General features: G+C 45.5%; 2 protein-coding genes across 2 annotated transcripts in view; one reads left to right on the forward strand and one right to left on the reverse strand.

The window, feature by feature from the left end:
* rcan1b (regulator of calcineurin 1b) overlaps positions 1–20,810 on the forward strand; it is a 386,410-nt gene that overhangs the window by 329,922 nt on the left and 35,678 nt on the right. The window lies entirely within an intron of this gene.
* Positions 1–20,810, reverse strand: part of LOC140294261 (chloride intracellular channel protein 4) — a 51,346-nt gene that overhangs the window by 29,892 nt on the left and 644 nt on the right. The gene's annotated exons all lie outside the window — the stretch shown is intronic.

The raw sequence follows: 20,810 nt of genomic DNA on the forward strand, positions 1-20,810 counted from the left end.
GGCTGTGTTCTGGCTTTGTTCTGATTGTGTTCTGGCTGTGTTCTAGCTGTGTTCTGGCTGCGTTCTGGCTGTGTTCTGGCTGTGTTCTGACTGTGTTCTGGCTGTGTTCTGGTTTTGTTCTGGCTGTGTTCTGGCTGTGTTCTAGCTGTGTTCTGGCTGTGTTCTGGCTTTGTTCTGACTGTGTTCTGGCTGTGTTCTGGCTGTGTTCTGGCTGTGTTCTAGCTGTGTTCTGGCTGCGTTCTGGCTGTGTTCTGGCTGTGTTCTGACTGTGTTCTGGCTTTGTTCTGGCTGTGTTCTGGCTGTGTTCTGGCTGTGTTCTGGTTTTGTTCTGGCTGTGTTCTGGCTGTGTTCTGGCTGTGTTCTGGCTGTGTTCTGGCTGTGTTCTGGTTTTGTTCTGGCTGTGTTCTGGCTGTGTTCTGGCCGTATTCTGGCTTTGTTCTGGCTGTGTTCTGGCTTTGTTCTGGCTGTGTTCAGGCTGGGTCCTGGCTGTGTTCTGGCTGTGTTCTGACTGTTTTCTGTCTGTATTCTGACTGTTTTCTGTCTGTATTCTGACTGTTTTCTGAATGTGATCTGGCTGTGTTCTGGCTGTGTTCTGGCTGTGTTCTGACTGTGTTTTGGCTGTGTTCTGGCTGTGTTCTGACTGTGTTATGAATGTGTTCATGTTGTGTTCTGGCTGTGTTCTGGCTGTGTTTTGGCTGTGTTCTGGCTGTGTTCTGGCTGTGTCCTGGCTGTGTTTTGGCTGTGTTCAGGCTGGGTCCTGGCTGTGTTCTGGCTGTGTTCTGTCTGTGTTCTTCCTGTTTTTGGCTGTGTTCTGGCTGTGTTCTGACTGTGTTATGAATGTGTTCATGTTGTGTTCTGGCTGTGTTCTAGCTGTAATTTGGCTGTGTTCTAGCTGTGTTCTGGCTTTTTTTTTTTTACTGTGTTCTGGCTGTATTCTGACTGTTTTCTGAATGTGTTCTGAATGTGTTCTGTCTGTTTTTGACTGTGTTCTTGCTGTTTTCTGATTGTGTTTTTGCTGTGTTCTTAATTTGTTCTGGCTGTGTTCTGGCCGTGTTCTGGCTGTGTTCTGGCTTTGTTTTGAAAGTGTTCTGGATGTGTTCTGAATGTGTTCATGCTATGTTCTGTCTGTTTTTGGCTGTGTTCTGGCTGTTTTCTGATTGTGTTTTTGCTGTGTTCTTCATTTGTTCTGGCTGTGTTCTGGCCGTGTTCTGGCTGTGTTCTGGCTTTGTTTTGAAAGTGTTCTGGATGTGTTCTGAATGTGTTCATGCTGTGTTCTGGCTGTTTTTTGACTGTGTTCTGGCCGTGTTCTGGCTTTTTTCTGGCTGTGTTCTGACTGTTTTCTTGCTGTGTTCTGGCTGTGTTCTGACTGTGTTTTTGTTGCGTTCTTCCTGTATTCTGGCTGTGTTCTGGCTGTATTCTGGCTGTGTTCTTCCTTTGTTCTGGCTGTGTTCTGGCTTTGTTTTGACTGTTTTCTGGCTGTTTCTTGGCTGTGTTCCGTCCTTGTTCTGGCTGTGTTTTGGCTGTGTTTTGACTTCTTTCTGGCTGTGTTCTGGCTGTTTTCTTGCTGTGTTCTGGCTGTGTTCTGGCTATATTCTGGTTGTGTTCTGACTGTGTTCTTCCTGTGTTCTGGCTGTATTCTGGCTGTGTACTGACTGTATTTTTGCTCTGTTCTGGCTGTGTTCTGGCTATATTCTGGCTGTGTTCTGGCTGTGTACTGACTGTATTTTTGCTCTGTTCTGGCTGTGTTCTGGCTATATTCTGGCTGTGTTCTGGCTGTATTCTGGCTGTGTTCTGGCTGTGTTCTGGCTTTGTTCTGGCTGTGTTCTGGCTGTGTTCTGGCTGTGTTCTGGCTGTGTTCTGGTTTTGTTCTGGCTGTGTTCTGGCTGTGTTCTGGCCGTATTCTGGCTTTGTTCTGGCTGTGTTCTGGCTTTGTTCTGGCTGTGTTCTGGCTGTGTTCTGGCTGTGTTCTGGCTTTGTTCTGGCTGTGTTCTGGCTTTGTTTTGGCTGTGTTCTGGCTGTGTTCTGGCTGTGTTCTGGCTTTGTTCTGGCTGTGTTCTGGCCGTATTCTGGCTGTGTTCTGAATGTGTTCTAAATGTGTTCTGACTGCATTCTGGCTTTGTTCTGGCTGTGTTGTAGTTGTGTTCTGACTGTCTTTGGGCTGTGTTCTTACTGTTTTTTTTTAATGTTTTCTGGCTGTGTTCTGGCTGTGTTCTGGCTGTGTTCTGACTGTGTTCTGGCTGTGTTCTGGTTTTGTTCTGGCTGTGTTCTGGCTGTATTCTTCCTTTGTTCTGGCCGTGTTCTGGCTGTTTTCTGGCCGTATTCTGGCTGTGTTCTGAATGTGTTCTAAATGTGTTCTGACTGCATTCTGGCTTTGTTCTGGCTGTGTTGTAGTTGTGTTCTGACTGTCTTTGGGCTGTGTTCTTACTGTTTTTTTTTTTTTAATGTTTTCTGGCTGTGTTCTGGCTGTGTTCTGGCTGTGTTCTGACTGTGTTCTGGCTGTGTTCTGGTTTTGTTCTGGCTGTGTTCTGGCTGTATTCTTCCTTTGTTCTGGCTTTGTTCTGGCTGTGTTCTGGCTGTGTTCTGACTGTGTTCTGGCTGTGTTCTGGCTGTGTTCTTGCTCTGTTCTGGCTGTGTTCTGGCTGTGTTCTGGCTTTGTTTTGACTGTGTTCTGGCTGGGTCCTGGCTGTGTTCTGGCTGTGTTCTGGCTGTGTTCATGTTGTGTTCTGGCTGTGTTCTAGCTGTATTTTGGCTGTGTTCTGGCTGTGTTCTGGCTTTTTTTTTTTACTGTGTTCTGGCTGTATTCTGACTGTTTTCTGAATGTGTTCTGAATGTGTTCTGGCCGTGTTCTGGCTGTTTTCTGGCTTTGTTTTGAAAGTGTTCTGGATGTGTTCTGAATGTGTTCATGCTATGTTCTGTCTGTTTTTGGCTGTGTTCTGGCTGTTTTCTGATTGTGTTTTTGCTGTGTTCTTCATTTGTTCTGGCTGTGTTCTGGCCGTCTTCTGGCTTTTTTCTGGCTGTGTTCATGTTGTGTTCTGGCTGTGTTCTGACTGTTTTCTGAATGTGTTCTGAATGTGTTCTGGCTGTGTTTTTGACTGTGTTCTGGCTGTTTTCTGGCTTTGTTTTGAAAGTGTTCTGGATGTGTTCTGAATGTGTTCATGCTATGTTCTGTCTGTTTTTGGCTGTGTTCTGGCTGTTTTCTGATTGTGTTTTTGCTGTGTTCTTCATTTGTTCTGGCTGTGTTCTGGCCGTGTTCTGGCTTTTTTCTGGCTGTGTTCATGTTGTGTTCTGGCTGTGTTCTAGCTGTATTTTGGCTGTGTTCTGGCTGTTTTCTGATTGTGTTTTTGCTGTGTTCTTCATTTGTTCTGGCTGTGTTCTGGCCGTGTTCTGGCTTTTTTCTGGCTGTGTTCATGTTGTGTTCTGGCTGTGTTCTAGCTGTATTTTGGCTGTGTTCTGGCTGTTTTCTGATTGTGTTTTTGCTGTGTTCTTCATTTGTTCTGGCTGTGTTCTGGCCGTGTTCTGGCTTTTTTCTGGCTGTGTTCATGTTGTGTTCTGGCTGTGTTCTAGCTGTATTTTGGCTGTGTTCTGGCTGTGTTCTGGCTTTTTTTTTTTACTGTGTTCTGGCTGTATTCTGACTGTTTTCTGAATGTGTTCTGAATGTGTTCTGGCTGTGTTTTTGACTGTGTTCTGGCTGTTTTCTGGCTTTGTTTTGAAAGTGTTCTGGATGTGTTCTGAATGTGTTCATGCTATGTTCTGTCTGTTTTTGGCAGTGTTCTGGCTGTTTTCTGATTGTGTTTTTGCTGTGTTCTTCATTTGTTCTGGCTGTGTTCTGGCCGTGTTCTGGCTTTTTTCTGGCTGTGTTCTGGCTGTGTTCTGACTGTTTTCTTGCTGTGTTCTGGCTGTGTTCTGACTGTGTTTTTGTTGCGTTCTTCCTGTATTCTGGCTGTGTTCTGGCTGTGTTCTGGTTTTGTTCTGGCTGTGTTCTGGCTGTATTCTGGCTGTGTTCTTCCTTTGTTCTGGCTGTGTTCTGGCTGTGTTTTGACTGTTTTCTGGCTGTTTCTTGGCTGTGTTCCGTCCTTGTTCTGGCTGTGTTTTGGTTGTGTTTTGACTTCTTTCTGGCTGTGTTCTGGCTGTTTTCTTGCTGTGTTCTGGCTGTATTCTGACTGTGTTTTTGCTCTGTTCTGGCTTTGTTCTGGCTATATTCTGGCTGTGTTCTGGCTGTGTTCTTCCGGTGTTCTGGCTGTATTCTGGCTGTGTACTGACTGTATTTTTGCTCTGTTCTGGCTGTGTTCTGGCTATATTCTGGCTGTGTTCTGGCTGTGTTCTGGCTGTGTACTGACTGTATTTTTGCTCTGTTCTGGCTGTGTTCTGGCTATATTCTGGCTGTGTTCTGGCTGTATTCTGGCTGTGTACTGGCTGTATTTTTGCTCTGTTCTGGCTGTGTTCTGGCTATATTCTGGCTGTGTTCTGGCTGTATTCTGGCTGTGTTCTGGCTGTATTTTTGCTCTGTTCTGGCTGTGTTCTGGCTATATTCTGGCTGTGTTCTGGCTGTATTCTGGCTGTGTTCTGGCTGTATTTTTGCTCTGTTCTGGCTGTGTTCTGGCTATATTCTGGCTGTGTTCTGGCTGTATTCTGGCTGTGTTCTGGCTGTGTTCTTGCTTTGTTCTGGCTGTGTTCTGGCTTTGTTCTGGCTGTGTTCTGGCTGTATTCTGAGTGTGTTCTGGCTGTGTTCTGGCCGTGTTCTGGCTGTTTTCTGGCCGTATTCTGGCTGTGTTCTGAATGTGTTCTAAATGTGTTCTGACTGCATTCTGGCTTTGTTCTGGCTGTGTTGTAGTTGTGTTCTGAGTGTGTTTGGGCTGTGTTCTTACTGTTTTTTTTTTTTTATGTTTTCTGGCTGTGTTCTGGCTGTGTTCTGGCTTTTTTCTGGCTGTGTTCTGGCTGTTTTCTTGCTGTCTTCTGACTGTGTTCTGGCTGTGTTCTAGCTGTGTTCTGGCTGTGTTCTGGCTTTGTTCTGGCTGTGTTCTGGCTGTGTTCTGGCTGTGTTCTGACTGTGTTCTGGCTGTGTTCTAGCTGTGTTCTGGCTGTGTTCTTGCTGTGTTCTGACTGTGTTCTGGCTGTGTTCTGGCTTTTTTGTGGCTGTGTTCTGGCTGTGTTCTTACTTTTTTTTTTTTTTTAATGTTTTCTGGCTGTGTTCTGGCTTTGTTCTGACTGTGTTCTGGCTGTGTTCTAGCTGTGTTCTGGCTGCGTTCTGGCTGTGTTCTGGCTGTGTTCTGACTGTGTTCTGGTTTTGTTCTGGCTGTGTTCAGGCTGTGTTCTAGCTGTGTTCTGGCTGTGTTCTGGCTTTGTTCTGACTGTGTTCTGGCTGTGTTCTGGCTGTGTTCTGGCTTTTTTCTGGCTGTGTTCTGGCTGTGTTCTGGCTGTGTTCTGGCTTTGTTCTGACTGTGTTCTGGCTGTGTTCTAGCTGTGTTCTGGCTGCGTTCTGGCTGTGTTCTGGCTGTGTTCTGACTGTGTTCTGGCTTTGTTCTGGCTGTGTTCTGGCTGTGTTCTGGTTTTGTTCTGGCTGTGTTCTGGCTGTGTTCTGGCTGTGTTCTGGCTTTGTTCTGGCTGTGTTCTGGCTGTGTTCTGACTGTGTTCTGGCTGTGTTCTGGCTGTGTTCTGGTTTTGTTCTGGCTGTGTTCTGGCTGTGTTCTGGCTGTGTTCTGGCTTTGTTTTGACTGTGTTCTGGCTGGGTCCTGGCTGTGTTCTGGCTGTGTTCTGGCTGTGTTCTTCCTGTGTTCTGGCTGTGTTCTGAATGTGTTCTGGCTGTGTTCTTGCTGTGTTCTGGCTGTGTTTTGACTGTGTTCTGGCTGTGTTCTGGCTGTGTTCTGGCTTTGTTTTGACTGTGTTCTGGCTGTGTTCTGGCTGTGTTCTGGCTGTGTTCTTCCTGTGTTCTGGCTGTGTTCTTGCTGTGTTCATCCTGTGTTCTGGCTGTGTTCTTCCTGTGTTCTGGCTGTGTTCTGGCTGTTTTCTGGCTGTATTCTGACTGTGTTTTGAATGTGTTCTGGCTGTATTCTGACTGTTTTCTGTCTGTATTCTGACTGTTTTCTGAATGTGATTTGGCTGTGTTCTGACTGTGTTCTGACTGTGTTTTGGCTGTGTTCAGGCTGGGTCCTGGCTGTGTTCTGGCTGTGTTCTGACTGTTTTCTGTCTGTATTCTGACTGTTTTCTGTCTGTATTCTGACTGTTTTCTGAATGTGATCTGGCTGTGTTCTGGCTGTGTTCTGGCTGTGTTCTGACTGTGTTTTGGCTGTGTTCTGACTGTGTTATGAATGTGTTCATGTTGTGTTCTGGCTGTGTTCTGGCTGTGTTTTGGCTGTGTTCTGGCTGTGTTCTGGCTGTGTCCTGGCTGTGTTCTGACTGTGTTATGAATGTGTTCATGTTGTGTTCTGGCTGTGTTCTGGCTGTGTTTTGGCTGTGTTCTGGCTGTGTTCTGGCTGTGTCCTGGCTGTGTTTTGGCTGTGTTCAGGCTGGGTCCTGGCTGTGTTCTGGCTGTGTTCTGTCTGTGTTCTTCCTGTTTTTGGCTGTGTTCTGGCTGTGTTCTGACTGTGTTCATGTTGTGTTCTGGCTGTGTTCTAGCTGTAATTTGGCTGTGTTCTAGCTGTGTTCTGGCTTTTTTTTTTTTACTGTGTTCTGGCTGTATTCTGACTGTTTTCTGAATGTGTTCTGAATGTGTTCTGTCTGTTTTTGACTGTGTTCTTGCTGTTTTCTGATTGTGTTTTTGCTGTGTTCTTAATTTGTTCTGGCTGTGTTCTGGCCGTGTTCTGGCTGTGTTCTGGCTTTGTTTTGAAAGTGTTCTGGATATGTTCTGAATGTGTTCATGCTATGTTCTGTCTGTTTTTGGCTGTGTTCTGGCTGTTTTCTGATTGTGTTTTTGCTGTGTTCTTCATTTGTTCTGGCTGTGTTCTGGCCGTGTTCTGGCTGTGTTCTGGCTTTGTTTTGAAAGTGTTCTGGATGTGTTCTGAATGTGTTCATGCTGTGTTCTGGTTGTTTTTTGACTGTGTTCTGGCCGTGTTCTGGCTTTTTTCTGGCTGTGTTCTGACTGTTTTCTTGCTGTGTTCTGGCTGTGTTCTGACTGTGTTTTTGTTGCGTTCTTCCTGTATTCTGGCTGTGTTCTGGCTGTATTCTGGCTGTGTTCTTCCTTTGTTCTGGCTGTGTTCTGGCTTTGTTTTGACTGTTTTCTGGCTGTTTCTTGGCTGTGTTCCGTCCTTGTTCTGGCTGTGTTTTGGCTGTGTTTTGACTTCTTTCTGGCTGTGTTCTGGCTGTTTTCTTGCTGTGTTCTGGCTGTGTTCTGGCTGTGTTCTGGCTATATTCAGGTTGTGTTCTGACTTTGTTCTTCCTGTGTTCTGGCTGTATTCTGGCTGTGTACTGACTGTATTTTTGCTCTGTTCTGGCTGTGTTCTGGCTATATTCTGGCTGTGTTCTGGCTGTGTTCTGGCTGTGTACTGACTGTATTTTTGCTCTGTTCTGGCTGTGTTCTGGCTATATTCTGGCTGTGTTCTGGCTGTATTCTGGCTGTGTTCTGGCTGTGTTCTGGCTTTGTTCTGGCTGTGTTCTGGCTGTGTTCTGGCTGTGTTCTGGCTGTGTTCTGGTTTTGTTCTGGCTGTGTTCTGGCTGTGTTCTGGCCGTATTCTGGCTTTGTTCTGGCTGTGTTCTGGCTTTGTTCTGGCTGTGTTCTGGCTGTGTTCTGGCTGTGTTCTGGCTGTGTTCTGGCTTTGTTCTGGCTGTGTTCTGGCTTTGTTTTGGCTGTGTTCTGGCTGTGTTCTGGCTGTGTTCTGGCTTTGTTCTGGCTGTGTTCTGGCTTTGTTCTGGCTGTGTTCTGGCTGTATTCTGAGTGTGTTCTTGCTGTGTTCTGGCCGTGTTCTGGCTGTTTTCTGGCCGTATTCTGGCTGTGTTCTGAATGTGTTCTAAATGTGTTCTGACTGCATTCTGGCTTTGTTCTGGCTGTGTTGTAGTTGTGTTCTGACTGTCTTTGGGCTGTGTTCTTACTGTTTTTTTTTTTAATGTTTTCTGGCTGTGTTCTGGCTGTGTTCTGGCTGTGTTCTGACTGTGTTCTGGCTGTGTTCTGGTTTTGTTCTGGCTGTGTTCTGGCTGTATTCTTCCTTTGTTCTGGCCGTGTTCTGGCTGTTTTCTGGCCGTATTCTGGCTGTGTTCTGAATGTGTTCTAAATGTGTTCTGACTGCATTCTGGCTGTGTTCTGGCTGTGTTGTAGTTGTGTTCTGACTGTCTTTGGGCTGTGTTCTTACTGTTTTTTTTTTTAATGTTTTCTGGCTTTGTTCTGGCTGTGTTCTGGCTGTGTTCTGACTGTGTTCTGGCTGTGTTCTGGCTGTGTTCTTGCTCTGTTCTGGCTGTGTTCTGGCTGCGTTCTGGCTGTGTTCTGGCTGTGTTCTGGCTGGGTCCTGGCTGTGTTCTGGCTGTGTTCTGGCTGTGTTCATGTTGTGTTCTGGCTGTGTTCTAGCTGTATTTTGGCTGTGTTCTGGCTGTGTTCTGGCTTTTTTTTTTACTGTGTTCTGGCTGTATTCTGACTGTTTTCTGAATGTGTTCTGAATGTGTTCTGGCTGTGTTTTTGACTGTGTTCTGGCTGTTTTCTGGCTTTGTTTTGAAAGTGTTCTGGCTGTGTTCTGACTGTGTTATGAATGTGTTCATGCTATGTTCTGTCTGTTTTTGGCTGTGTTCTGGCTGTTTTCTGATTGTGTTTTTGCTGTGTTCTTCATTTGTTCTGGCTGTGTTCTGGCCGTGTTCTGGCTTTTTTCTGGCTGTGTTCATGTTGTGTTCTGGCTGTGTTCTAGCTGTATTTTGGCTGTGTTCTGGCTGTGTTCTGGCTTTTTTTTTTTACTGTGTTCTGGCTGTATTCTGACTGTTTTCTGAATGTGTTCTGAATGTGTTCTGGCTGTGTTTTTGACTGTGTTCTGGCTGTTTTCTGGCTTTGTTTTGAAAGTGTTCTGGATGTGTTCTGAATGTGTTCATGCTATGTTCTGTCTGTTTTTGGCTGTGTTCTGGCTGTTTTCTGATTGTGTTTTTGCTGTGTTCTTCATTTGTTCTGGCTGTGTTCTGGCCGTGTTCTGGCTTTTTTCTGGCTGTGTTCTGGCTGTGTTCTGGCTTTGTTCTGGCTGTGTTCTGGCTGTGTTCTGGCTGTGTTCTGGCTTTGTTCTGGCTGTGTTCTGGCTTTGTTTTGGCTGTGTTCTGGCTGTGTTCTGGCTGTGTTCTGGCTTTGTTCTGGCTGTGTTCTGGCTTTGTTCTGGCTGTGTTCTGGCTGTATTCTGAGTGTGTTCTTGCTGTGTTCTGGCCGTGTTCTGGCTGTTTTCTGGCCGTATTCTGGCTGTGTTCTGAATGTGTTCTAAATGTGTTCTGACTGCATTCTGGCTTTGTTCTGGCTGTGTTCTGGCTGTATTCTGAGTGTGTTCTTGCTGTGTTCTGGCCGTGTTCTGGCTGTTTTCTGGCCGTATTCTGGCTGTGTTCTGAATGTGTTCTAAATGTGTTCTGACTGCATTCTGGCTTTGTTCTGGCTGTGTTGTAGTTGTGTTCTGACTGTCTTTGGGCTGTGTTCTTACTGTTTTTTTTTTTAATGTTTTCTGGCTGTGTTCTGGCTGTGTTCTGGCTGTGTTCTGACTGTGTTCTGGTTGTGTTCTGGTTTTGTTCTGGCTGTGTTCTGGCTGTATTCTTCCTTTGTTCTGGCCGTGTTCTGGCTGTTTTCTGGCCGTATTCTGGCTGTGTTCTGAATGTGTTCTAAATGTGTTCTGACTGCATTCTGGCTTTGTTCTGGCTGTGTTGTAGTTGTGTTCTGACTGTCTTTGGGCTGTGTTCTTACTGTTTTTTTTTTTAATGTTTTCTGGCTTTGTTCTGGCTGTGTTCTGGCTGTGTTCTGACTGTGTTCTGGCTGTGTTCTGGCTGTGTTCTTGCTCTGTTCTGGCTGTGTTCTGGCTGCGTTCTGGCTGTGTTCTGGCTGTGTTCTGGCTGGGTCCTGGCTGTGTTCTGGCTGTGTTCTGGCTGTGTTCATGTTGTGTTCTGGCTGTGTTCTAGCTGTATTTTGGCTGTGTTCTGGCTGTGTTCTGGCTTTTTTTTTTACTGTGTTCTGGCTGTATTCTGACTGTTTTCTGAATGTGTTCTGAATGTGTTCTGGCTGTGTTTTTGACTGTGTTCTGGCTGTTTTCTGGCTTTGTTTTGAAAGTGTTCTGGCTGTGTTCTGACTGTGTTATGAATGTGTTCATGCTATGTTCTGTCTGTTTTTGGCTGTGTTCTGGCTGTTTTCTGATTGTGTTTTTGCTGTGTTCTTCATTTGTTCTGGCTGTGTTCTGGCCGTGTTCTGGCTTTTTTCTGGCTGTGTTCATGTTGTGTTCTGGCTGTGTTCTAGCTGTATTTTGGCTGTGTTCTGGCTGTGTTCTGGCTTTTTTTTTTTACTGTGTTCTGGCTGTATTCTGACTGTTTTCTGAATGTGTTCTGAATGTGTTCTGGCTGTGTTTTTGACTGTGTTCTGGCTGTTTTCTGGCTTTGTTTTGAAAGTGTTCTGGATGTGTTCTGAATGTGTTCATGCTATGTTCTGTCTGTTTTTGGCTGTGTTCTGGCTGTTTTCTGATTGTGTTTTTGCTGTGTTCTTCATTTGTTCTGGCTGTGTTCTGGCCGTGTTCTGGCTTTTTTCTGGCTGTGTTCTGGCTGTGTTCTGACTGTTTTCTTGCTGTGTTCTGGCTGTGTTCTGACTGTGTTTTTGTTGCGTTCTTCCTGTATTCTGGCTGTGTTCTGGCTGTGTTCTGGTTTTGTTCTGGCTGTGTTCTGGCTGTATTCTGGCTGTGTTCTTCCTTTGTTCTGGCTGTGTTCTGGCTGTGTTTTGACTGTTTTCTGGCTGTTTCTTGGCTGTGTTCCGTCCTTGTTCTGGCTGTGTTTTGGTTGTGTTTTGACTTCTTTCTGGCTGTGTTCTGGCTGTTTTCTTGCTGTGTTCTGGCTTTATTCTGACTGTGTTTTTGCTCTGTTCTGGCTTTGTTCTGGCTATATTCTGGCTGTGTTCTGGCTGTGTTCTTCCTATGTTCTGGCTGTATTCTGGCTGTGTACTGACTGTATTTTTGCTCTGTTCTGGCTGTGTTCTGGCTATATTCTGGCTGTGTTCTGGCTGTGTTCTGGCTGTGTACTGACTGTATTTTTGCTCTGTTCTGGCTGTGTTCTGGCTATATTCTGGCTGTGTTCTGGCTGTATTCTGGCTGTGTACTGGCTGTATTTTTGCTCTGTTCTGGCTGTGTTCTGGCTATATTCTGGCTGTGTTCTGGCTGTATTCTGGCTGTGTTCTGGCTGTATTCTGGCTGTGTTCTGGCTGTGTTCTGGCTTTGTTCTGGCTGTGTTCTGGCTTTGTTCTGGCTGTGTTCTGGCTGTATTCTGAGTGTGTTCTTGCTGTGTTCTGGCCGTGTTCTGGCTGTTTTCTGGCCGTATTCTGGCTGTGTTCTGAATGTGTTCTAAATGTGTTCTGACTGCATTCTGGCTTTGTTCTGGCTGTGTTCTGGCTGTGTTTTGACTGTGTTCTGGCTGTGTTCTGGCTGTGTTCTTGCTCTGTTCTGGCTGTGTTCTGGCTGTGTTCTGGCTTTGTTTTGACTGTGTTCTGGCTGGGTCCTGGCTGTGTTCTGGCTGTGTTCTGGCTGTGTTCTGGCTGTGTTCATGTTGTGTTCTGGCTGTGTTCTAGCTGTATTTTGGCTGTGTTCTGGCTTTTTTTTTTTACTGTGTTCTGGCTGTATTCTGACTGTTTTCTGAATGTGTTCTGAATGTGTTCTGGCTGTGTTTTTGACTGTGTTCTGGCTGTTTTCTGGCTGTATTCTGACTGTGTTTTGAATGTGTTCTGGCTGTTTTCTGGCTGTATTCTGACTGTTTTCTGTCTGTATTCTGACTGTTTTCTGAATGTGATCTGGCTGTGTTCTGGCTGTGTTCTGGCTGTGTTCTGACTGTGTTTTGGCTGTGTTCAGGCTGGGTCCTGGCTGTGTTCTGGCTGTGTTCTGTCTGTGTTCTTCCTGTTTTCTGGCTGTGTTCTGGCTGTGTTCTGACTGTGCTATGAATGTGTTCATGTTGTGTTTTGGCTGTGTTCTAGCTGTATTTTGGCTGTGTTCTGGCTTTTTTTTTTACTGTGTTCTGGCTGTATTCTGACTGTTTTCTGAATGTGTTCTGAATGTGTTCTGGCTGTGTTTTTGACTGTGTTCTTGCTGTTTTCTGATTGTGTTTTTGCTGTGTTCTTCATTTGTTCTGGCTATATTCTGGCTGTGTTCTGGCTGTATTCTGGCTGTGTTCTGGCTGTATTTTTGCTCTGTTCTGGCTGTGTTCTGGCTATATTCTGGCTGTGTTCTGGCTGTATTCTGGCTGTGTTCTGGCTGTGTTCTGGCTTTGTTCTGGCTGTGTTCTGGCTTTGTTCTGGCTGTGTTCTGGCTGTATTCTGAGTGTGTTCTTGCTGTGTTCTGGCCGTGTTCTGGCTGTTTTCTGGCCGTATTCTGGCTGTGTTCTGAATGTGTTCTAAATGTGTTCTGACTGCATTCTGGCTTTGTTCTGGCTGTGTTGTAGTTGTGTTCTGAGTGTGTTTGGGCTGTGTTCTTACTGTTTTTTTTTTTTTATGTTTTCTGGCTGTGTTCTGGCTGTGTTCTGGCTTTTTTCTGGCTGTGTTCTGGCTGTTTTCTTGCTGTCTTCTGACTGTGTTCTGGCTGTGTTCTAGCTGTGTTCTGGCTGTGTTCTGGCTTTGTTCTGGCTGTGTTCTGGCTGTGTTCTGGCTGTGTTCTGACTGTGTTCTGGCTGTGTTCTAGCTGTGTTCTGGCTGTGTTCTTGCTGTGTTCTGACTGTGTTCTGGCTGTGTTCTGGCTTTTTTGTGGCTGTGTTCTGGCTGTGTTCTTACTTTTTTTTTTTTTTTAATGTTTTCTGGCTGTGTTCTGGCTTTGTTCTGACTGTGTTCTGGCTGTGTTCTAGCTGTGTTCTGGCTGCGTTCTGGCTGTGTTCTGGCTGTGTTCTGACTGTGTTCTGGCTGTGTTCTGGTTTTGTTCTGGCTGTGTTCTGGCTGTGTTCTAGCTGTGTTCTGGCTGTGTTCTGGCTTTGTTCTGACTGTGTTCTGGCTGTGTTCTGGCTGTGTTCTGGCTTTTTTCTGGCTGTGTTCTGGCTGTGTTCTGGCTGTGTTCTGGCTTTGTTCTGACTGTGTTCTGGCTGTGTTCTAGCTGTGTTCTGGCTGCGTTCTGGCTGTGTTCTGGCTGTGTTCTGACTGTGTTCTGGCTTTGTTCTGGCTGTGTTCTGGCTGTGTTCTGGCTGTGTTCTGGTTTTGTTCTGGCTGTGTTCTGGCTGTGTTCTGGCTGTGTTCTGGCTTTGTTCTGGCTGTGTTCTGGCTGTGTTCTGACTGTGTTCTGGCTGTGTTCTGGCTGTGTTCTGGTTTTGTTCTGGCTGTGTTCTGGCTGTGTTCTGGCTGTGTTCTGGCTTTGTTTTGACTGTGTTCTGGCTGGGTCCTGGCTGTGTTCTGGCTGTGTTCTGGCTGTGTTCTTCCTGTGTTCTGGCTGTGTTCTGAATGTGTTCTGGCTGTGTTCTTGCTGTGTTCTGGCTGTGTTTTGACTGTGTTCTGGCTGTGTTCTGGCTGTGTTCTGGCTTTGTTTTGACTGTGTTCTGGCTGTGTTCTGGCTGTGTTCTGGCTGTGTTCTTCCTGTGTTCTGGCTGTGTTCTTGCTGTGTTCATCCTGTGTTCTGGCTGTGTTCTTCCTGTGTTCTTCCTGTATTCTGACTGTTTTCTGTCTGTATTCTGACTGTTTTCTGAATGTGATTTGGCTGTGTTCTGACTGTGTTCTGACTGTGTTTTGGCTGTGTTCAGGCTGGGTCCTGGCTGTGTTCTGGCTGTGTTCTGACTGTTTTCTGTCTGTATTCTGACTGTTTTCTGTCTGTATTCTGACTGTTTTCTGAATGTGATCTGGCTGTGTTCTGGCTGTGTTCTGGCTGTGTTCTGACTGTGTTTTGGCTGTGTTCTGGCTGTGTTCTGACTGTGTTATGAATGTGTTCATGTTGTGTTCTGGCTGTGTTCTGGCTGTGTTTTGGCTGTGTTCTGGCTGTGTTCTGGCTGTGTCCTGGCTGTGTTTTGGCTGTGTTCAGGCTGGGTCCTGGCTGTGTTCTGGCTGTGTTCTGTCTGTGTTATGAATGTGTTCATGTTGTGTTCTGGCTGTGTTCTAGCTGTAATTTGGCTGTGTTCTAGCTGTGTTCTGGCTTTTTTTTTTTTACTGTGTTCTGGCTGTATTCTGACTGTTTTCTGAATGTGTTCTGAATGTGTTCTGTCTGTTTTTGACTGTGTTCTTGCTGTTTTCTGATTGTGTTTTTGCTGTGTTCTTAATTTGTTCTGGCTGTGTTCTGGCCGTGTTCTGGCTGTGTTCTGGCTTTGTTTTGAAAGTGTTCTGGATGTGTTCTGAATGTGTTCATGCTATGTTCTGTCTGTTTTTGGCTGTGTTCTGGCTGTTTTCTGATTGTGTTTTTGCTGTGTTCTTCATTTGTTCTGGCTGTGTTCTGGCCGTGTTCTGGCTGTGTTCTGGCTTTGTTTTGAAAGTGTTCTGGATGTGTTCTGAATGTGTTCATGCTGTGTTCTGGCTGTTTTTTGACTGTGTTCTGGCTGTGTTCTGGCTTTTTTCTGGCTGTGTTCTGACTGTTTTCTTGCTGTGTTCTGGCTGTGTTCTGACTGTGTTTTTGTTGCGTTCTTCCTGTATTCTGGCTGTGTTCTGGCTGTATTCTGGCTGTGTTCTTCCTTTGTTCTGGCTGTGTTCTGGCTTTGTTTTGACTGTTTTCTTGCTGTTTCTTGGCTGTGTTCCGTCCTTGTTCTGGCTGTGTTTTGGCTGTGTTTTGACTTCTTTCTGGCTGTGTTCTGGCTGTTTTCTTGCTGTGTTCTGGCTGTGTTCTGGCTGTGTTCTGGCTATATTCTGGTTGTGTTCTGACTGTGTTCTTCCTGTGTTCTGGCTGTATTCTGGCTGTGTACTGACTGTATTTTTGCTCTGTTCTGGCTGTGTTCTGGCTATATTCTGGCTGTGTTCTGGCTGTGTTCTGGCTGTGTACTGACTGTATTTTTGCTCTGTTCTGGCTGTGTTCTGGCTATATTCTGGCTGTGTTCTGGCTGTATTCTGGCTGTGTTCTGGCTGTGTTCTGGCTTTGTTCTGGCTGTGTTCTGGCTGTGTTCTGGCTGTGTTCTGGCTGTGTTCTGGTTTTGTTCTGGCTGTGTTCTGGCTGTGTTCTGGCCGTATTCTGGCTTTGTTCTGGCTGTGTTCTGGCTTTGTTCTGGCTGTGTTCTGGCTGTGTTCTGGCTGTGTTCTGGCTTTGTTCTGGCTGTGTTCTGGCTTTGTTTTGGCTGTGTTCTGGCTGTGTTCTGGCTGTGTTCTGGCTTTGTTCTGGCTGTGTTCTGGCTTTGTTCTGGCTGTGTTCTGGCTGTATTCTGAGTGTGTTCTTGCTGTGTTCTGGCCGTGTTCTGGCTGTTTTCTGGCCGTATTCTGGCTGTGTTCTGAATGTGTTCTAAATGTGTTCTGACTGCATTCTGGCTTTGTTCTGGCTATGTTGTAGTTGTGTTCTGACTGTCTTTGGGCTGTGTTCTTACTGTTTTTTTTTTTAATGTTTTCTGGCTGTGTTCTGGCTGTGTTCTGGCTGTGTTCTGGCTGTGTTCTGACTGTGTTCTGGCTGTGTTCTGGTTTTGTTCTGGCTGTGTTCTGGCTGTATTCTTCCTTTGTTCTGGCCGTGTTCTGGCTGTTTTCTGGCCGTATTCTGGCTGTGTTCTGAATGTGTTCTAAATGTGTTCTGACTGCATTCTGGCTTTGTTCTGGCTGTGTTGTAGTTGTGTTCTGACTGTCTTTGGGCTGTGTTCTTACTGTTTTTTTTTTTAATGTTTTCTGGCTTTGTTCTGGCTGTGTTCTGGCTGTGTTCTGACTGTGTTCTGACTGTGTTCTGGCTGTGTTCTGGCTGTGTTCTTGCTCTGTTCTGGCTGTGTTCTGGCTGCGTTCTGGCTGTGTTCTGGCTGTGTTCTGGCTGGGTCCTGGCTGTGTTCTGGCTGTGTTCTGGCTGTGTTCATGTTGTGTTCTGGCTGTGTTCTAGCTGTATTTTGGCTGTGTTCTGGCTGTGTTCTGGCTTTTTTTTTTACTGTGTTCTGGCTGTATTCTGACTGTTTTCTGAATGTGTTCTGAATGTGTTCTGGCTGTGTTTTTGACTGTGTTCTGGCTGTTTTCTGGCTTTGTTTTGAAAGTGTTCTGGCTGTGTTCTGACTGTGTTATGAATGTGTTCATGCTATGTTCTGTCTGTTTTTGGCTGTGTTCTGGCTGTTTTCTGATTGTGTTTTTGCTGTGTTCTTCATTTGTTCTGGCTGTGTTCTGGCCGTGTTCTGGCTTTTTTCTGGCTGTGTTCATGTTGTGTTCTGGCTGTGTTCTAGCTGTATTTTGGCTGTGTTCTGGCTGTGTTCTGGCTTTTTTTTTTACTGTGTTCTGGCTGTATTCTGACTGTTTTCTGAATGTGTTCTGAATGTGTTCTGGCTGTGTTTTTGACTGTGTTCTGGCTGTTTTCTGGCTTTGTTTTGAAAGTGTTCTGGATGTGTTCTGAATGTGTTCATGCTATGTTCTGTCTGTTTTTGGCTGTGTTCTGGCTGTTTTCTGATTGTGTTTTTGCTGTGTTCTTCATTTGTTCTGGCTGTGTTCTGGCCGTGTTCTGGCTTTTTTCTGGCTGTGTTCTGGCTGTGTTCTGACTGTTTTCTTGCTGTGTTCTGGCTGTGTTCTGACTGTGTTTTTGTTGCGTTCTTCCTGTATTCTGGCTGTGTTCTGGCTGTGTTCTGGTTTTGTTCTGGCTGTGTTCTGGCTGTATTCTGGCTGTGTTCTTCCTTTGTTCTGGCTGTGTTCTGGCTGTGTTTTGACTGTTTTCTGGTTGTTTCTTGGCTGTGTTCCGTCCTTGTTCTGGCTGTGTTTTGGTTGTGTTTTGACTTCTTTCTGGCTGTGTTCTGGCTGTTTTCTTGCTGTGTTCTGGCTTTATTCTGACTGTGTTTTTGCTCTGTTCTGGCTTTGTTCTGGCTATATTCTGGCTGTGTTCTGGCTGTGTTCTTCCTATGTTCTGGCTGTATTCTGGCTGTGTACTGACTGTATTTTTGCTCTGTTCTGGCTGTGTTCTGGCTATATTCTGGCTGTGTTCTGGCTGTGTTCTGGCTGTGTACTGACTGTATTTTTGCTCTGTTCTGGCTGTGTTCTGGCTATATTCTGGCTGTGTTCTGGCTGTATTCTGGCTGTGTACTGGCTGTATTTTTGCTCTGTTCTGGCTGTGTTCTGGCTATATTCTGGCTGTGTTCTGGCTGTATTCTGGCTGTGTTCTGGCTGTGTTCTGGCTTTGTTCTGGCTGTGTTCTGGCTTTGTTCTGGCTGTGTTCTGGCTGTATTCTGAGTGTGTTCTTGCTGTGTTCTGGCCGTGTTCTGGCTGTTTTCTGGCCGTATTCTGGCTGTGTTCTGAATGTGTTCTAAATGTGTTCTGACTGCATTCTGGCTTTGTTCTGGCTGTGTTCTGGCTGTGTTTTGACTGTGTTCTGGCTGTGTTCTGGCTGTTTTCTTGCTCTGTTCTGGCTGTGTTCTGGCTGTGTTCTGGCTTTGTTTTGACTGTGTTCTGGCTGGGTCCTGGCTGTGTTCTGGCTGTGTTCTGGCTGTGTTCTGGCTGTGTTCATGTTGTGTTCTGGCTGTGTTCTAGCTGTATTTTGGCTGTGTTCTGGCTGTGTTCTGGCTTTTTTTTTTTACTGTGTTCTGGCTGTATTCTGACTGTTTTCTGAATGTGTTCTGAATGTGTTCTGGCTGTGTTTTTGACTGTGTTCTGGCTGTTTTCTGGCTGTATTCTGACTGTGTTTTGAATGTGTTCTGGCTGTTTTCTGGCTGTATTCTGACTGTTTTCTGTCTGTATTCTGACTGTTTTCTGAATGTGGTCTGGCTGTGTTCTGGCTGTGTTCTGGCTGTGTTCTGACTGTGTTTTGGCTGTGTTCAGGCTGGGTCCTGGCTGTGTTCTGGCTGTGTTCTGTCTGTGTTCTTCCTGTTTTCTGGCTGTGTTCTGGCTGTGTTCTTCCTGTTTTCTGGCTGTGTTCTGGCTGTGTTCTGACTGTGCTATGAATGTGTTCATGTTGTGTTTTGGCTGTGTTCTAGCTGTATTTTGGCTGTGTTCTGGCTTTTTTTTTTACTGTGTTCTGGCTGTATTCTGACTGTTTTCTGAATGTGTTCTGAATGTGTTCTGGCTTTGTTTTTGACTGTGTTCTTGCTGTTTTCTGATTGTGTTTTTGCTGTGTTCTTCATTTGTTCTGGCTGTGTTCTGGCCGTGTTCTGGTTGTGTTCTGGCTTTGTTTTGAAAGTGTTCTGGATGTGTTCTGAATGTGTTCATGCTATGTTCTTTCTGTTTTTGGCTGTGTTCTGGCTGTTTTCTGATTGTGTTTTTGCTGTGTTCTTCATTTGTTCTGGCTGTGTTCTGGCCGTGTTCTGGCTGTGTTCTGGCTTTGTTTTGAAAGTGTTCTGGATGTGTTCTGAATGTGTTCATGCTGTGTTCTGGCTTTTTTCTGGCTGTGTTCTGACTGTTTTCTGGCTGTGTTCTGGCTGTATTCTGGCTGTGTTCTTCCTTTGTTCTGGCTGTGTTCTGGCTGTGTTTTGACTGTTTTCTGGCTGTTTCTTGGCTGTGTTCCGTCCTTGTTCTGGCTGTTTTTTGGCTGTGTTTTGACTTCTTTCTGGCTGTGTTCTGGCTGTTTTCTTGCTGTGTTCTGGCTGTATTCTGACTGTGTTTTTGCTCTGTTCTGGCTTTGTTCTGGCTATATTCTGGTTGTGTTCTGACTGTGTTCTTCCTGTGTTCTGGCTGTATTCTGGCTGTGTACTGACTGTATTTTTGCTCTGTTCTGGCTGTGTTCTGGCTATATTCTGGCTGTGTTCTGGCTGTATTCTGGCTGTGTACTGACTGTATTTTTGTTCTGTTCTGGCTGTGTTCTGGCTATATTCTGGCTGTGTTCTGACTGTATTCTGGCTGTGTTCTGGCTGTATTCTGGCTGTGTTCTGGCTGTGTTCTGTTTGTGTTCTGACTGTGTTTTTACTGTGTTCTGGCAGTGTTCTGTTTGTGTTCTGGCTGTGTTTTGACTGTGTTCTGGCTGAGTTTTGACTGTTTTCTGGCTGTTTCTTGGCTGTATTCTGGCTGTGTTCTGGCTGTGTTTTTGCTTTGTTCTTGCTGTGTTCTTCCTGTGGTCTGGCTTTATTCTGGCTGTGTTCTGACTGCTTTCTGGCTGTGTTCTGACTTCTTTCTGGCTGTGTTCTGACTGTGTTTTTGCTCTGTTCTGGCTGTGTTCTGGCTATATTCTGGCTGTTTTCTGGCTGTGTTCTGACTGTGTTCTTCCTGTGTTCTGGCTGTATTCTGTTTGTGTTCTGGCTGAGTTTTTACTGTGTTCTGGCTGAGTTTTGACTGTTTTCTGGCTGTTTCGTGGCTGTGTTCTGGCTGTGTTCTGGCTGTGTCCTGGCTGTGTTTTTGCTTTGTTCTTGCTGTGTTCTTCCTGTGGTCTGGCTTTATTCTGGCTGTGTTCTGACTGCTTTCTGGCTGTGTTCTGACTTCTTTCTGGCTTTGTTCTGGCTGTGTTCTGACTTCTTTCTGGCTGTGTTCTGACTATGTTCTGGCTTTGTTCTGACTTCTTTCTGGCTGTGTTCTGACTGCCTTCTGGCTGTGTTCTGGCTGTGTTCTGGCTGTGTTCTGACTTCCTTCTGGCTGTGTTCTGGCTGTGTTCTGACTTCCTTCTGGCTGTGTTCTGGCTGTGTTCTGGCTGTGTTCTATATAAGAAGCAGTAGAAAATACAGGTTGTTAAATTTGGGTCTGTAATTGACCAAAACATTGGAGTAGCTTCTTAAAAAATGGTTAATGACAGCTAACTTAAAGGCCCTGGTACATCAGGTGACAGAACCAAATAGGGACTACAGAGGTTTTGAAAAGGGTCAGAACATCAGAACAATCTAATTGGGCAGTGGTCCTACAGATATGTCATTCAGTGCGGTTACTTGCGGGCCATCGGATCGGATTAATGGCTAAATAACAATAAGAGTTATTCAGCTCATGTAGACACCTAAATCTGACAAGAAATCGAATCGAATCGAATCGGGTTACTCGTGATCGATTTTTTTCCCACGATTGTCACCCTGAAGTCGAAGGAGACGATATTACTGTTGTTGTCGCCGCCGTCATAAAGAAACAAACAACGCGATGCAGAATGCGCCGTTGTGCATCGTCTGTGCCATAACCAGCTCATCACAGATGGAGAGGGACGCAGCTTCATCTCGCTCTGCGTTCCCCATCTTTCTGAATGCCTGAGTTTGTTGTTGTTGGCGGTGAAGACGTCAACAGGAAGTGGCTCTATTAGCGATAGCTGAAATGGGGACAGCGCCACCTATCGTACCGGGGTATGACATGCTTTGTGCCAGTGATTCCATTCATTCACCGCCATATATCCAAGGATAATTACCCTCAGATAAGGAGCAGAACCCAACTATAGCTGTAATCCAGTTAACCTCATCATGTAGACCCTCTGAATATAGTTGTTTTTGGATCAATAGGAGAGAAAATCGTCCACATCAGGCCTGTCATCATTTTCTACAGCTATAGAGTGAAACGTCCGAATTATGTCAGCTGTGGATTATGAATGGTTCATTTACACTAATTCGTAGAATCTAAGCACAGGTGGGATAAACAGCATTATGGCTTGTTGCTAAAGTGGTCACAGTTATGAGAAGAAACCTGAGTGTTAGTAAGAAATGATTCACAGTTTCTGTCTTTGCAAAGACTTTTATATTTGATGAAACAC

This window comes from Leuresthes tenuis, unplaced genomic scaffold (assembly GCF_036924035.1).
Source record: "Leuresthes tenuis unplaced genomic scaffold, fLeuTen1.0.hap1 SCAF_1, whole genome shotgun sequence".
Taxonomy (NCBI): Eukaryota; Metazoa; Chordata; class Actinopteri; order Atheriniformes; family Atherinopsidae; genus Leuresthes; species Leuresthes tenuis.